The following is an 18353-nucleotide window of genomic DNA, read 5'->3' as shown; positions in this document are numbered from 1 at the left end:
CATAACATGTTCATGACAGCTGCGGACTTCATTGCGGAATTTAGAATCTCCGTTGAAGTCAATGGAGAACTTCCGCAATGAGTCCGCAACCAGTCCGCCACTGGTCCGCAACATCCATTGTATGCTGCGGACACCAAATTCCGCACCGCAGCCTATGCTCCGCAGCGGAATTTTCAGCCACGTCTAAACGAAGCCTACTAAAAAGAAGTGGAAGGCAATGGAGAAACGGCTCCGCTGCGGATTAACGCTGCGGAGTGTCCGCAGCGGAATTCAAAGGCAATTCCGCCACGTGGGGCTTTGCCCTAACACTGTATGGACGGACAGGGAGCAACAACCTTGTATATCTGCCTTTAATAATTTTTTCATCTATTCTGCAGATGTTGCGTGTCTGTGTACTGTATAGTTACTGATGTGGTTTGGGATGTGATACAACCCGCAGCTCTGTATTATATTAGTTGAGGTTGTTGTATTTTGACCTCCTTGTGTAAATTTCTGTAGAAGAATACAGGAGCGAGTACAGTGCAGCGATATAATGTCGCTCCCCATAACACAACGCTGCCTGTATGTAATGTATGTACAGTATGTGGCATGTGAGTGCGGCTACAAGACGTGGACTGTGGTGTATTTACAAGCCGTCTTTCATGCTGCTCTCTGGTGATTGTCACATGCATTCATCCGGCCATCTCTGGGGAGGGATCCTGGCAGCCTGTTACTGTACTGCAATGTTGTTGGCTGGTGTCCAGAGGAGGAGGAGGAGGAGAGCACGGAGTGTGTATTACAGATTTGTTACACTGGGGCGTACATTACGCACACACACTGATTTGGTTGCAAGTGAAAGTGTCGCCTGAGCTGACACTGAACATATAAGCTGCACACTGAACAGTAGTTAAAGGTATCGCAGATATATCTGGCTGAAAGGGGATGTGTGAGATTACGTTAAAAAGGGTCTGTTCCCCCCCCCCCCCAGAAATGGCGCCACTCAAGTTTTTTTGGTTGTGCCTGGTATTACAGCTCTATACCAGATACAGCTCATAGACAAGTGTGGCTCTGTATTGTGGTGGGGGGGGGGGGAAGCAGACTTTTTTTTTTTAACCTCATTATATACCCTTCAAAATACGTTAAATTGGTGGGAGGGGTATTCCCATTTTAGCATTTACGGCATACCCTCAAAATATGCCATAAATGCCTGATAAGTGTGGGTCTGAACTCTGAACTCTGGGACCTGAACCTACTAGTAGAATGGCCACACCTACTGGGAGAAAGGGGGTCTGGTTACATCCAATTAAGGAGGGGCAATTTAAAAAAAGACAATTCTACTCATCCTACCACTCCTCTTCACTTTTCCCCTCCAGGTCCTCTCTGCATGCTGCAGCTCACACAAGGTCATGACGGCGAGCAGCATGAGGCCTTATATGCCACGCTGCACTCGTCATTAGTGCTTCGTCACATACAATGTCCCGTTTCGGTACACTGAATGAGCCGCTTTCTGCTGAGGGGTGGTGAGGTAAACATTTTTATTTTTTATTTATTTGAGGCGGAAAATGTGTTGAGGTGGTTTTACACGCTCGCCAAACCGATCGACAATAACAGTATGTCGTTCAGAGCTCGTTTGATCTATGTAAACAGAGCAATGATCGGAATGTAAGTGGACGAATGATCGTTAATGTTTACACGGGAAGATGAGCTGCCGACAAGTGGCAATTTTCTGGCATAAAAGATTTGATCAGCCGACATAGGAGCCTGTCGGGTGATCGCTGCCTTGTTTACACCGGGCAATGATCGGAAACGAGTGTAATTGGCTGCAGCAGTCACATGGGATGAAGTGTCATCATAGGCGGTCGGGCTGCAGGGAGAACAGCCGGGGGAACAAGGAGCCAACGCTAAGACAATGCCAGCGGGGTATGTATAGACATTTTTATTCAATTTAAACAAGGAAAAGATCGGTGCTTTTTTTTGTTACGTTTTTTTCCAGATTTGCGATTTTTGTGGTGGAATCGCAACTTTTCCACTGCAAAAATGTCAACATTTGCTATTTGTTGCAGCTTTTACATCTTCATTGAACTCAATAGGGAAAAACCACAACAGAAGTGCAACGATTTCACTGCATAAATTGACAATTCTAATCCACAGTGGGGGGGATGAGATTTGTTCAAATCTCATCTACTTTGCTGCTACTGTAATACGCTACAGATTTTCTGCAATGAAATCAGTTTTGGAAAATCTGCAACTTATCCGCCCAATGTGCACATACCCTAAATCATACTTGAGCACGCTTAGAAGACGATTAGGAAATTGCACCAATAATATAACGTCTCCCTTTTGTATTGGTGTTTTGATAATAAAAATTCAGCACTGCAGGAAAAAATGCCAATCCATCAGCAGACACTGGCAGATTGTAGTCTGGAGTCCATTGGGGGCCTATAGTCTGCCAGGGGACATGTAGTGCATTTACTGGGTTTTTTAAATTCCCTGGGATTTTAAAATTCATAATATAATCTTCAATGTAGCTAATAATTGCCAAACAATTAATTATTCTTATCAATTGCAATACTTTTACCATTGTGTGAGTTTTTACTTTTCATTTGAGATTTGCACCAATCAAAGATCCCTACAGGAGTATGAAATAAATGACAATCTGCAGAATGAATGTCATACCTGTGTGTTATTGGACATGCTGTGTGTGTATGTATAACATCTGCATGTCTGAATGAGGTCGTGGAGTTCAGTTCTTTATTCAGGTCGCAGTAATGTTATTACTCAGTTCCTATTCCAGGAAATATAATTTTCAGCTCTACTTGTGCAAGAATTGTGTCTTTCAACCTAAATTTAATTATAGGAAGAAAATAATAGAGGAGATAATACGTTTGTGACTCGTGCTTTTTTCAGGAATGGTGTGAAAGTCGTGAAATGGAAAGAATCGCGCCTTAGGGCTGCCACATGCGTCTGGTTATCTTATAATACAGCAGCTTACAGTTCCAGTGACCAAAATTGAAGTGTCCTCTAAGATGCAGATTGTACTGGAGAATGTGCTGCAATCTATAACGTTTTATCCTCTAGTGATGTATGGAACGTGTTCACACAACGTACAGTATGTTCTGGTAATCTAATGCTGTCAGACACTAGATCCCGTGCGACAGTGACTAGTATGCTTGGGAATATGAAGCAGTTCTGATCAAATAAGACCTTTTTTATTTTACATTATTATATAGACTCAAACAAAAAAAATGTCAGTCGCCTAAGGCCGGTTTCATACAGCCGTAAAACTCGACTGTATTATGGCCGTCTGAAACAAACACTTTTTTTAGGCCAGTTTCAGTCAGGACTCCGTTCTGACGGGAAGCTCCGACGGAACCTCTGAATGGAACCCTGACGCAGATGTGAACGAAGCCTAAGGGCCTGTTCACATCACCGTTTGGCTTCCGTTCCGAGGTTCCGTCAGGTGAACCCCGCAACGGAAAGTGAAAGTGACAGCACAGCTTCCGTTTCAGTCACCATTGATCTCAATGGTGACGGAAACATCGCTAATGCTTTCCGTTCGTTAACATTCCGTCTGGTTTCCGGTTTTCCGACGGAATCAATAGCGTAGTCGACTGCGTTATTGATTCCTTCGGAAAACCGGCAAACCAGGCAGAATGGGGACGAACGGAAAGCATTAGCGATATTTCCATCACCATTGAGATCAATGGTGACTGAAACGGAAGCTGTGCTGTCCGTTTCACTTTCCGTTGCGGGATTCACCCGACGGAAACCTCCGATGGAACCCCGGAATGGAAGCCAAATGGTGATGTGAACAGGCCCTTAGTCTGCGCATGTTCAGATAAAAAAACGGATCCGTTAAACGTAATGCATAACTGATACAAACGGATGGCATATCCATTTGTATCCGTCATCCATTAACTTTAATGTTAAAAAAAACGAAAAGCTCCTTTCGGTCAGGTTTCTGTCATTTTTGACGGAAACAATAGCGCAGCAGACTACGTTATTTCTCCTGTAAAAAAAAACGGAAACCTGACGGAACGGAGCCCAACTGAGTACAACTGATGCAAAAATAAAACCCTTCGATCATTTTTTTTTTTTATGGAAATGTTACATTCCGTTCTTGTGGTCCTCCGACTGACACGCTAGAACGGAAGCCACAACGCAGCTGTGAAAGCAGCCTTAGCTTGTTGCAATGTATTTTTTTCCCCTTCAGTATACATAAAAGCTGCAATGTACAGATTAGCCTTCCACTTGAAAATTGTACATACAGTATTGCTTTACTCTGCTGAAAACTTGTATGCAGTCTTCTTAATGAAAATGATGAAATTCTGCCGGTCTCTAAAGTAGAAAGAAGCTATTATCTGTGACATTGGATCCAGAGAACATTGTACTGCTGGAACGTGGCTTGTAGTCGAGCTAAAAATACAAGCTTCTTAAATGGTTATGGCGAGTCTGCCCATTCCGACCTCGTCCATTATAATAACTATGGACACATTACGGATGGTTTTGTAAATATCATTGATGTTCCCTTGGGGGAAGGATGTCATTTTGGGCTTGATTTCTCAGTAATAATGGTGCATATCATTAATCCATTGTCTATAGTGGTTTTAGGCATTTGTTCTGTTGCAGTGTGAGATTGAATTTGTTATTGTTGTACTTTTTTTGTTTTTGTTTGGCTGACTATTGATTTATACTAGAAAAAAAAGGAAATAACGAGCGCCTCTATTTATACTGTTCATAGTTATATTTAGCATTCGATATACAGTATGTCATTTCATATCATAAATATAAATCTATTTTATGTATAGTCAAATCCCGGCCATGGGGGCTTAAGGAACCTTATAAGTCTAAATTTACTGAACGATTATAAAAAGGTGTATACATTTTACGCCATATATTCCTTCCTTCTATTTTTTTTTTTTTTTTGCTGTAAACTGGAATGCTTTCCAGCAGAGACACACATGAAAACTGCTCCTTTTTAGTATTTTGACCAGTAGTCCCCATTTTCAGTTATGGTATTGTTGTTGCATTTATTTATTTATTTATTTTCATCAAAAGATAAAGACTGTTTATACCACATTTGCTGTGTTGTCAATGATAAACCCTGGGAAAACCTTCTTTCTTTTGTATACGCCAGACTTCTAGCCCAGATGTATACAACTACCATCTGCCATTCAATTCCACTGTAGAAAAAAAAAAAAAGTATACCGGACAGTATACTTTTTTTTTTTTTTTTTTCCAGGGTGCGCTTGTATTGGAAAGCAAAATGGAATATGTTTGCTGATAACTCTACCATACAACACTCATCCACAATACAGCCATGTAGATCCAAGCGTATATGAGTCTGAGAATATAAAAGTGCAGGCCGTATAATTGGGATTACAGTTTTCTCCTAGCGATAAGTGTTCTCACGTTTGGCATTTGCAATGATAGATTGTTGGTGACACGTATACTCACCAATGCAAGCCCAAAATAGCTTTTATTTTTTTTATTTTGTATAATAAAACATCATACAATTTTCCAATATAATTTGTGAATCAATGTCTCACGGTTGTCAAGATCTCTGCTTGCCATTCAATAGAAACCTTCATTGTTTACTTCCAGTGAATATGTCCTGGCCACGTGATGGACTCACAGGTGCTGGGATTGTTACAAGACAGTTCTGATTACTGTACTGTAACGAGCCCTGCACCTGTGTATTCTCCCAAAATACCATGCATTGCAGCGTTACTCTGTTTATACTGAGTCATGAATACAATGCCAGAACTGCTAGATCTTACACAGGTGAATAGAAAGGGAAAATGGCAGTCGCTGGAATGTAAGGCTCTGTCAAATCTGCATCCCGATTTCCGCTTGTAACTGTAACCAGGAACCAATGCTCCATGGATGATGGCCAACGATCGAGCCTCTGACACAAATGTGAACAGAGCCTAACAATGTTATGCAGGGTTTGTGGAAAACTGAGCGACAGTGACTATAAGCACGGTCTTGGCTGACATTATAAAATATATTACATTACTTGGCATATAGGTCCACTTACTTTGCGTGTTAGTTTTTCTTTTCCTCATTTCCCGGCATTTTTATCTACAACCTTTTATTGTTTTTTTCCCTTTTTGTGCTGTTTTATCATCACTGCGCTGCATCTTAGCAGAAAGCTTAATATAGAAAGTAGTCTACAGTTATGTATTGATTGTATTACAAGCTCAACCTTTTTTTGTAGGCAAATAGAGAAATTCTTGCAGCTTCTATTGATGTTTTTTGTTGTGTGACATTAACAGCAGAGATTGGGTTGCAGTAAACTCTGCAGGCGGCAACTGGGAGCAAATCGCAAAATATAGGTCCTGGTAATCGGCATATTACTCATGTTTGTCAGACATCCGAAATCCTGGCATTGTAAAAGTTTCTCGCAAAGACCCAATCATAAAATTTCTATTAGATTTTCAGCTTGGGATGAGTCGTGCTTTTACTGCTCTTCAGCTCTTATTTACTTTGTTAAATGGTTTGACTCACAATTTAATATTACATTTCTCTGTTAGATAACAAAAAAAATAATTTTTGTTGTATTGGAATAATTTAAAAAATAAATAAAATAAATTCTCTAAATATTGTCTAATTATATATTCAGTATGGTGCCCCCTGGTGTTCTTTTGATTTAATGGCAGAACGTCTTTCATCTTAATGTGTCCAGTGCCGGTGGTCACACGTGCTCAGTAGCTCAGTCCTACTACCTGAATCCTCTTGTACCTGGATGCTATTGTTCAGGCCACCTAATAAGAATTGGATAACCTCAGCAGAGTGCCATAATAAGTATGTAACAGTAACGTCACACAGGAGTTGATATTTTTTTTTTAACTAATCCAATTGAAAAACTATATGTTTTACAGGATCCAACAGAGAAATGTAATATTTAAGAGTGGGACTACCCCTTTAAAAGGTTACTCCCAACTCAGGCATTCATGGCATATCTACAGGATATGCCATAAATGTCTGATAGATGTGGGTCCAGCTCTGGGACCTGCACCTATATCGAGAACATGAGTTACCCACCCCCCATTTCGCCTGGTGCGGCAGCTGCTGGCTGCCAATTCCAGACGGGGACTAAGTGGAGAGGTGGCCACACATGCACGCGGCTCTCTCCATTTTGTTCTATGGGAACAAATTTTGACTGAGATTGCGCCATACTGCCAACAATGATTTTACGTACTTATAATTAATGAGCTTGTTGAATATATACCGGAGGCGAGCCTTCAGTAGATGATCATATCAGAATTTGAGTTTGCATTGTCATTACTAATTTTGTTATTGGGTGACCCGGTTACTTTGAAACTACTATGTCATCATGGCATGCCACACTCTGGGTGAAAATGCATTTTCTGCAATTTTTGTTTTATTTTATTTTTTAATCAACTTTTAAATAAGTTGATATTTTCCATGTAACAGTAGACATTTGAGAAATTGGGGCTGGACAAGTAATAATTATTTTTTTTCATTCATAGACTTAAAGAACAGGCTCAATTATCACTACTGAATGACTGGGTAGAATTCAACATGGCAGCGGCGTAGTTGATGGCATCGGAAAGGTAAGGAGTGCCGTTGTTTGCTTCGTGTTCTAGATACCAGCTGTGTCCAGGTCAGATCACCTCAATGTCTTTGCTTTCATTGCTGTTATTTCTTGACTGGAGCTTAGATGTCTGTACATCTGATATTCTGGTTGGCAGTCAATTCTATCAGTAAAATTAATATATTTATTTTTTATTTTTACATAACCAGTTCGAGAAACTATATATTCTCTGTAGATAACTTATATAGTCTAAAAAAACTGGCATCGGGCTAGGATCATTACTGCCTCCCTATATGTAGCCAGCATAATCCTGCAGGTAAGTGTGAGTATATACAGATGTGTCCTTTCTTCTTATCTCAACAATCCTGAAATGTGTGCCGCTTTGAAACCACCCCCCCCCCCCAAAACAAAAACATAGATGTCTGTGCTATACATGTCTATGGGTGACTAGTGGTTGCAATGTTAATTGCAGCTTGTCAAGGTTTTTGTTAGTATGTCAATGTTCAATATTGTATTGGATTTGTTAAGAGGAAACCTGTCAGGAGAAAATGGTTTACCAAACAGACCCCAGGGTTTTGTAGGCAATCAAACCCCTTTCCCCCATACCTATTTTCTCCTTCAATTCCAAATAGTTTTTAAGGAAATCATGTTTTTTGTTACACGACAATTAGCTACAAGCGCAACTCGGGTGGGTCGTTCCACTGCAAATGCTCCTTTTTTTGCTGGCAAACATGCCCCCTCCTTTGGACTGACATCGCCAGGCTATGGTTGCCTTTCTGCATGTGCAGTACACGCCCTACGATAGCACAACACCTACTTTTGAGAAGACACATCCTCTTTTCGCAAATGTGGAAAGGACAGAGTAAAAAGGCCAAAAGTCTCAATTTTTAACACAAATTACGATCTTTGGACCTTCATGCGACTTCTCTACGCCATTTTTCTGGTTGATAAATTCCCGCCATTGTTTCCCACAGCTAAAGGAGCACCTAGCAAGGTATGCACTGTAAGCCTTACTTAATTTTATTTATAATCTATATATATATGTATGTGTGTGTGTGTGTGTGTGTGTGTGTGTGTGTGTGTGTGTGTGTGTATTATGTCCAATCAATTTATGTGTAGATGCACTTTTAGAGGCTTCTATTAGTGTTTGTTATTCGGCAATGCTTGAAAAACAAAGTGACAGTGCCACCTTGTGGGCAAATGATCATAAACTATTTGATCAGGCAGTGTTGTCAGGATGCTCTTTCCAGTATGCAGAATTTGTGACCTTAGTCCCTGTAGCTAGTTGTCTGACGTCAGGCTCATAAGATGCTGGCATTTTCTTATTTTCTTCCTGTAAAGGAAAGGTGACATAGATTACTGAAGCAGGGCATTTTTCTACAATGAATGAAAGCTTTCTATGAAAGAGACCCGCTGGTTTTACATATCACCATACTTTCCCTTTGGATCCCGATCTCTCTGGAGCTGCATTGTATTGCAGACTTGCACTTATCAAGGCCCGCTGAGACTTTATCTGAATCCCCATGGGAACTCGTACCAGTTCTTACAGCCATTCTTCTCTCTATTGAAAAGCTGCATCTTCAGACTGACACGTCTCGCTTATCGGCTGGAGAAAAAACGACTGGGAAAAAATGAGAATGTGTTGGATTTCGCATATCCAGACGTCATCAGGATACGTATTATTAAAATTTTTTATGATTTTCCAGTTATAAGGGTAGAGTACAATGCTCTGTGATGTGAGATTATGTGAATCAGACATTTGGGAAGTGTAACTATGCCAGTGATTTGTATAGGTAATATTTTTAACTACATTCCCCCCCCCCCCGTATTACTAATTCTGTTTTAGATTGCAGTGACATATGCCGTCTTAATTAATAAAAAAGAAATGTAAGAAGATTGCAATGATCTTTGCTTCCCTCCTTACATTGCACTCCACAAACTGGAACGGACCTGTAGGATTGTTTCTCCTGGGCCTCCTGTTTCTTGAATATTTTGCCTTTACAGTTGCCCCTCTAGAATACGTCGCCTATGTTATCAATAGGAGAGTGGTTCAGGAGTGATATAACTACATAATAATTCACGTGTCATTCAGGGCCAGTGAATAGCTGGGTTAAATTACATATTTATGTTGGGGGCATACATTTTCGTACACAGACAAATGAATACCGTATATGCTTTCTCATTACTCTAATCTGCAATCACTAAGATCCCTTTCACACTGCGTTTAATGGTCTCAATTTAAGGTATATGCCAGACAAAGCTCCCGAAGTACACGTTAAATGCATGCTGAGACGGATTCCTGACCGTGGCATCTGTCACCCGTAGACTACAGGATCTGTTAAACGGAAACATGAACTCTCAGGACCTTTTCATGACTTATCCATTAAATAGTTATGGGATGTGTTTAGCAGGTACATCATATTTAGCTATTGGAAAGCTCTTGACCTATAAGTTAAACGAATGCCTGTGACAGATGCCATACAGTATGGTTGAACAGCAGCACACGTCTCCCAAATTTCAATCAATATATTCTTTTATTGGTCAAACATCCAGTAAAAATGGCAACGTTTCGACCCGTGACAAGTGGAGGGTCTTTCTCAAGCCTAAGATTCAAATACTTTATTTTTTTAGATGCCATACAGTGTCACCTGTCACCCATTGTCATCAGTCCGTGTCATCTGCGATTGCCCCGTTTTACCCCTGATGACGCCATCTTGGCGAAATATGTCGAGGGGGGGCTTTGTTGAATGTTTTTAACATACACTACCATCAGCTCAGAATCAATCCTGGGATAGCGGTCAACAGACTCTTCCCCCTCGTATAGACTGTATATTAATTCTACTGCTGTTAGCAGAAACTGACCATTAAATCTATATGACTGATAATGTTTCTGGGCTCATGGGTTGTTTTTAGTATATAAGCTACGTGCCTTTAATAAAGGGTATATTCATTATTAGGAATTATGTGAATAGAACAATTCAATACCTCCTGTTAGTAGTGTGGAAAATAGGGTTGGTTGCCTTTTATAAGCAAATTATGTTTTGTCATAAAGTTTACCTGCCATCTACTAGGGCAAATATATATTTTTTGGGGTTTATTGTATTCGAGATCTGTCACCCATAGGCTCACATGTTGAAAAAAAACAAAACATTTTACTACACTGTATATGTTTTGTTTTTTTTTGTTATGAAATGCCTCTGGATAGAATAGTATAGTCGACTTCACTATTCTATTCAGAAAAAAAAAAACTGTATTGCTGATGAATACTGCCTGACGGAGGCCAAAAGGACACTATTGGTCTCTGGCGGTATAATGGGAATCTAAGGGTACATTTGACGTATGCACTGAGCGCTTTCCTGCCGCAAAGGTTAAGCGTAAATGGGGCCTTACAGTGTGGTGTGATATTTAAAAATGGTTTGAAGACCAGGTATAGTGGACACAAGAATTAAAAAAACAGAATACATCTGAATACATTGAAATGGAACACTAATGTAATAACAAATTCATTAACGTGAGATAAACTTGAACGGGGTTTAAGTGTGAATAGATTTTAAAGGAAACGTTATTTTTTTGCTTATCCTAGAGTTACAGGTAGAGGATTTTCTTGCACACTATCAGTAATAGGAAGGTCCTTAACCCCTTCCCGCGATTGGGCGTAACTGTACGTCCAAATTCCAAGTGATTTCCCGCACTCGGGCGTACAGTTACGCCCGGCAGATAAAGCGAGCACAGGAGCTGTGCGCGCTTTATCTTCAGCGGCTGTCAGCTGTTATACACAGCTGACATGCCGCTGCAATGGCTGTTACCGCCGATCGCAGCCATTTAACCCCTTCAATGCGGCTGTCAATGACGTCCGCCGCATTGAAGTGGTTTACAGAGGGTTTGCTATGGCAACCAGGAAGCCGTTACTAGGCTTCCTGGTTGCCAAGGTACGGTAGCCTATTAGGTCCTGCCCAAGGCAGGACCTAATCGGCTAACTGTCAAATGAAAAATGACAGTTACGATGCACTGCACTACATAAGTAGTGCAGTGCATCGTACAGGGGTTTAGAAGACCAGATCTTCAAGTCCCCAGGTCAGTATAAAAGAAAAAGTAAAAAATGTGAAAGAAAAATAAATTAATAAATAATAAAAACAACACTTGCCCTGTTTCCCTGATCAACTCCTTTATTATTAGAAAAACATGAAAATATGAAAAAAAACTATACATAATAGGTATCGCCGCGTTCAGGACGGCCTGATCTATAAAAATATCACATTATTTTTACCGCACGGTGAACACCGTAAAAATTTTTAATAAAAAACAATGACAGTATTTTATTTTTTGGTCATCTTGTCTCAAATTTTTTTTAATGAAAAGTGATCAAAAAGTTGCAAGTAACGCAAAATGGTACCAATAGAAACTACAGTTCGTCACGCATAAAACAAGCTGTTCCGCAGCGATATTAACTAAAAAATAAAAAAGTTACGGATGTCAGAAAATGGTGACACTAAAACATGATTTTTTTAGAAAAGAGTATTATTCTTGTGGGAACGTAGTGAAACGTAAAAAAACGATATAAATTTGGTGTCGCTGTAATCGTATCGCCCCGCAGAATAAAGTTAACATGTTGTTTATACTGCACGGTGAACACTGTAAAAAAAAAAAGAAACGTGCTGGAATGGCTGTTTTTTGGTTTCCTCATCTCCCAAAAAATGGAATAAATAGTGATAAAAAAATCTCATGTACCCCAAAATGGAACCAATAAAAATTACAGCTCGTTCCACAAAAAACGCGCCCTCACACAGCTCCGTCACCGGAAAAATAACACGTTATGACTCTCAAAACGCAATGATGCAAAATGATTCTAAATGACTGCCCAGACTCATTTTTAGGTCCAGTAGAATTTCACTAAACACCCCACATCGTCATTTGCTGGACCCCACAGGTGGACCCCATGGACACAGCGGTGATGAGGAAACTTTAGGGCCTTGTGCGGCTTATAGGGCTGGTGAAGAAGTCAAAGATTAGGCAATACTGGAGCGCAGATATTTTGTATAATACCCAATAAACCCGGCCTGTGCATAAAGGATTGGTTCAAAGCGACCACACCAATCCATGGATTATTCATTCTCCCCATTATTACATCATCCTATTATGACCTGTTGCACTCCGCCAAGCTTACATATACCCTGATGTACTCTGCCCAGTTTACATATACCCTGATGTACTCCGCCCAGCTACATATACCCTGATGTACTCCGCCCAGATTACATATACCCTGATGTACTCTGCACAGCTCACATATACCCTGATGTACTCCGCCCAGCTTATATATACCCTGATGTACTCCGCACAGATTACATATACCCTGATGTACTCCGCCCAGTTTACATATATCCTGATGTACTCCGCACAGATTACATATACCCTGATGTACTCCGCCCAGCTTACATATACCCTGATGTACTCTGCACAGCTTACATATACCCTGATGTACTTCGCCCAGTTTACATATACCCTGATGTACCCGCACATATTACATATACCCTGATGTACTCCACAGTTTACATATATCCTGATGTACTCATCACAGATTACATATAGCCTGATGTACTCCTCACATATTACATATACCCTGATGTACTCAGCCCAGTTTACATATACCCTGATGTTCTCCGCACAGATTACACATATCCTGATGTACTCCGCCCAGTTTACATATACCCTGATGTACTCCGCCCAGTTTACATATACCCTGATGTACTCCGCCCAGTTTACATATACCCTGATGTACTCCGCCCAGCTTACATATACCCTGATATACTCCGCCCAGCTTACATATACCCTGATGTACTCCGCCCAGCTCACATATGCCCCCACATTATAAGATAAAATACCACTAAAACACCAGGCAAAATCTGCGCTTCAAAAGCCAAATGGTGGTCCAACTGAGCCTGGCCGTGTACACAAACGGCAATTTATGACCACATATGGGGTATTACTGTATTCTGGAGAACCCGCTTAACAATTTATGGGATGTGTGTCTACGGTGGTACAAGCTGGGCACAACACATTGGGCACTGAAATGGCATATCTGTGGAAAACAGCAATTTTCAATCTGCAACATCTATTGTTTACTCATTTTTGCAAAACACTTGTGCCGTCAAAATGCTCACTACACCCCTAGATAAATTCTTTGAGGGATCTAGTTTCCAAAACGGGGTAATTTATCCGGGGTACCACTGTACTGCTATTATAGCTCAATGCAACATGGGGTCAAAAAACGAATCTTGTAAAATCTCCACTCCAAATACTAAATGGCGCTCCTTCCCTTTTAGAGCCTTGCTGTGTGTCCAAATAGCAGTTTATGACCACGTGTGGGGTATTTCCGTGCTCTGAAGAAGTTGCTTTACAAATGTTACGGTGCTTTTTCTCCTTTATTTGATGAGAAAATGAAAGATTTTGAACCAATGCTGCGTCTTATTGGAAAATAATGTAATTTTTCATTTTCACTGCCCATTTCTAATAAAATATGAGACACCTGTGGGGTCAAAATGCTCACTACACCCCTAGATGAATTCCTCAATGGGTGTAGTTTGCCAAATGGAGTCACTTTTGGGTAGTTTCCACTGTACTGCTACCTAAGGGGCTTTGCAAAAGCGACGTGGCGCAGAAAAACCAATCCAGCAAAATCTGCTCTCCAAAAGCCAAATGGCGCTCCTTCCCTTCTGAGCCGTGATGTGTATTCATACAGTACTTTATTACCACATATGGGGTATTTCCGTACTCTGGAGAAGTTGCTTTACAAATGTTATGGTGATTTTTCTCCTTTATTTGATGAGAAAATGAAATTTTTTTACCTAAAGCTACGTCTTAGTGGAAAAAAATGAAATTTTTCATGTTTACTGGCCAATTCTAATGAAATCTATGAAACACCTGGGGGGGGGGGTCAAAATGCTCACTACACCCCTAGTTGAATTTCTTTAGGGGTGTAGTTTCCCAAATGGAGTTACTTTTGGGGGTTTCCACTGTACTGGTACCTTAGGAGCTTTACAAATGCGACATGGTGCAAAGAAATCAAACCAGCAAAATCTGTACTCCAAAAGCTAAATGGCGTGCCTTCCCTTCTGAGTCCTGCCGCTTCCCCAAACAGCAGTTTATGACCACATGTTTGGTATTTCCGTACTCTGGAGAAGTTGCTTTATAAATGTTGGGGTGCTTTTCATCATTTATTTGTTGAAAAAAAAAAAATTTGAGGTAAAGCTACATCTTATTGGAAAATAATGTAATTTTTAATTTTCACTGCCCAATTCTAATGAAATCTATGAAACACTTGTGGGGTCAAAATGCTCACTGCACCCCTAGATTAATTCCTCACGGGGTGTAGTTTCCTAAATGGAGTCACTTTTGGGGGGTTTCCGCTGTACTGGTACCTTAGGAGCTTTACAAATGCGACATGGTGCAGAAAAACCAATCCAGCAAAATCAGCGCTCCAAAAGTTAAATGGCATGCCTTCCCTTCCGAGTCCTGCCGCTTGCCCAAACAGCAGTTTATGACCATATGTTTGGTATATCTGTACTCTGGAGAAGTTGCCTTACAAATGTTGGGGTGCTTTTCCTCATTTATTTGTTGAAAAAAATGAAACATTTTGCGTTAAAGCTACATCTTATTGGAAAATAATGTAATTCACTGCCCAATTCTAATGAAATCTATGAAACACCTGTGGGGTCAAAATGCTCACTACACCCCTAGATGAATTCCTCAAGCGGTGTAGTTTCCAAAATGGGGTCTTTTTTGGGGTGTTTCCGTTATTTTTGCACCACAAGACCTCTTCTAACCTGACATGGTGCCTGAAATATAATTTAAGAAAAGGAAGGCCCAAAAATCCTCTAGGTGCTCCTTTGTTCTGGGGCTTTTGTTTCAGGCCCGTAGCATACTAGGGCCACGTGGGATATTTCTAAAAACTTCAGAATCAGGGCAATAAATATTCAGTTGTGTTTCTCTGGTAAAAACCTTCAGTATTACAGGAAAAATTGATTAAAATGGAATTTCTGCAAAAAAAAATGAAATTTGCAAATTTCCCTCCACTTTGTTTTAATTCCTGTGAAACGCATAAAGGGTTAAGAAACTTTCTAAATGCTGTTTTGAATACTTTAAGGGGTGCAGTTTTAAAAATGGGGTGATTTGTGGGGTTCCTAATATATAAGGCCCTCAAAGCCACTTCAGAACTGAACTAATCCCTAAAAAAATAGGCTTTTGAAATTTTCTTGAACATTTGAGAAATTGCTGCTAAACTTATAAGCCTTGTAACGTCCTTGAAAAATAAAAGTATGTTCAAAAAATGATGCTAATCTAAAGTAGACATATGGGAAATGTTAGCTAGTAACTATTTTGTGTGGTATAACCATCTGTCTTACAAGCAGATACATTTGAATTTAGAAAATGCTAATTTTTTGCAAATTTTCTCAAAATTTTGGTGTTTTTCACACAAAAATATTGAATATATCGACCAAATTTTTTCACTAACTTAAAGTACAATATGTCACGAGAAAACAATCTCAGAATCGCTTAGATAGGTAAAAGCATTCCCAAGTTATTACCACATAAAGTAACACACGTCAGATTTAAAAAATGAGGCTGTGTCATTTGGTCCAAAAGTGGCTGGGTCCTGAAGGGGTTAAAGAGGCTCTGTCACCACATTATAAGTGCTCTATCTCTTACATAAGGAGATGGGCGCTGTAATGTAGATGACAGCAGTGCTTTTTATTTAAAAAACAATCTATTTTCACCACTTTATTAGCGATTTTAGATTTATGCTAATGAGTTTCTCAATGAACAACTGGGCGTGTGTTACTATTGACCAAGTGGGCGTTGTACAGAGGAGTGTATGACGCTGATCAATCAGCGTCATGCACTCCTCTCCTTTCATTTAGGCAGCGCATAGGGATCCTTTTAGATCCTTATGCGCTGTCTTATACTAACACATTAACAATACTTAAGTGTTTAGACAGTGAATAGACATTCCACGGGATGTCTATTCACAATCTCTGCACTTTGTTAATGTTTCTGTGGTAGTTACAGCAGAGCAAGCGTAATCTCGTTGTAACCTGTCATCTACAGCGTAATCTCGCGGGATTACGCTTGCTCTGCTGTAACTACCACAGAAACAGTAACAAAGTGCAGAGATTGTGAATAGACATCCCGTGGAATGTCTATTCACTGTCTAACCACTTCAGTATTGTTAATGTGTTCGTATAAGACCGCAAATACTGATCTAAATGAATGGAGAGAAGTGTATGACGCTGATTGGTCACTGATTGGTCAGCGTCATACACTCCTCTGTACAACGCCCACTTGGTCAATAGTAAAATACGCCCACTTGTCCATTGAGAAACAAATTAGCATAAATCTAAAATCGCTAATAAAGTGGTGAAAATAGATAGTTTTTTTTAAATAAAAAGCACTGCTGTCACCTACATTATAGCGTCGATCTCCTTATGTAGGAGATAGGGCACTTATAATGTGGTGACAGAGTCTCTTTAAGCCTCAAAATGCTAGAGGCGAGTTTGTGGCGAAAAGGTGTGTTTTTTTTTTTTTTTGGAACCTGGGTTTTTGTTTCCCTTTTAAATATTGCAGTTGGAGTGACAGACAAACGTCCTTGTTGTTATTAATCAGAATGTATCTTTACAAATTAACATATTATTTCAATCAAGTTTTTATTATTAACATATTTTTACAAACTAGCCACTGCAATACAAAAATACTCCTCTTTTGTGTAGCTTTGGTGTGTAGACTGCGAGAGGGTGAGCAATCGGCTTCGTTCACACGTGTGTGGACTTCTGTCCATGCTGCCGAAATAAGTAGCATGCCACTATTTTCCATGGGCTCTGCACGGTGAAGGCGAGCATTAACCCCATCAAATGACAATGGGGCTAATACTTGTGCGGATCTGCTGCACATCTGCAGCAGAAATCCGAGTGTATGCCTCTGATTTCCGCCATGGAAATACACGTCCGATTTAATGCTGACGTGTAAACTGGACCTTCACATACGAATAAGGCTCTATATGCAGCACCCCCGCCACTCTGGAGGATGGCCAGTACTTGTCTCTTCCTGTACACTGTATTAGTCCCTCGGCACTATTTTTGTGCATTAACTTTCAGCTTCTCATACACCCCGCTGTACTTTCTATACAGACAAGCAGAAGGATTTATGTGCCTCCAATATGGATGCCCCCAGTGAAGTGTTTGTAAAAGAAAATTGACTTCAGCGTGTTTTAATAACAAAATATTGCAATTTTTTTTTTCACAAACTTACATTTAATTACTGAACGCAAAATCTTCACGTCATTCTTGCTTTTTAGAATCCTTTTTCAGTATATGGATAATTAAAAATTTATGTTTTGTACTTTCAGAAAACTTTTGATATGTCATAGTAGGGCTGGGAAATTATGACCTAAATCAAAATCACGATTAATTGAACATGTAAGCTCGATTACGATTATTTAGACCACACCCCTTTTTGGATACCACGCACCCTATTTGCATGCTACGCCATTGAAATAATATTTATCCCCTAAGCCTGCTCTATACTACTGTATATAATATACCCCCTGAGCCTGCTGCATACTACTAGTATACAGAAGCTTTAGAGCCAGGGTGTATACATACAGCATATAAATTAGTATACAGCAGACAGGCTCAGGGGGTATATATTATATACAATAGTATACCATTCCACTAACACTTGGCTGAGGCATCCCAAAGTCAGGTTCTTCCAGACTAGTGTGTTCTTATTCTTCGAGTACCTTCTAACCAGCTTCTTTTCAGTA

The 18353-nt window shown here is 40.0% G+C and overlaps 1 protein-coding gene across 2 annotated transcripts in view; it reads left to right on the top strand.

The window, feature by feature from the left end:
* Positions 1-18353, top strand: part of SGMS1 (sphingomyelin synthase 1) — a 202338-nt gene that overhangs the window by 4501 nt on the left and 179484 nt on the right. For both annotated transcript variants that reach the window (XM_075842652.1, XM_075842653.1), the window contains exon 2: positions 7476-7559. The gene's annotated coding sequence lies outside the window, so the exon portion shown is untranslated. The remainder of the gene's footprint in view (positions 1-7475; positions 7560-18353) is intronic.

The sequence above is a fragment of the Rhinoderma darwinii genome, chromosome 11, assembly GCF_050947455.1.
Source record: "Rhinoderma darwinii isolate aRhiDar2 chromosome 11, aRhiDar2.hap1, whole genome shotgun sequence".
NCBI classification, from domain to species: domain Eukaryota; kingdom Metazoa; phylum Chordata; class Amphibia; order Anura; family Rhinodermatidae; genus Rhinoderma; species Rhinoderma darwinii.
This window is presented reverse-complemented; position numbering and strand designations above follow the sequence as displayed.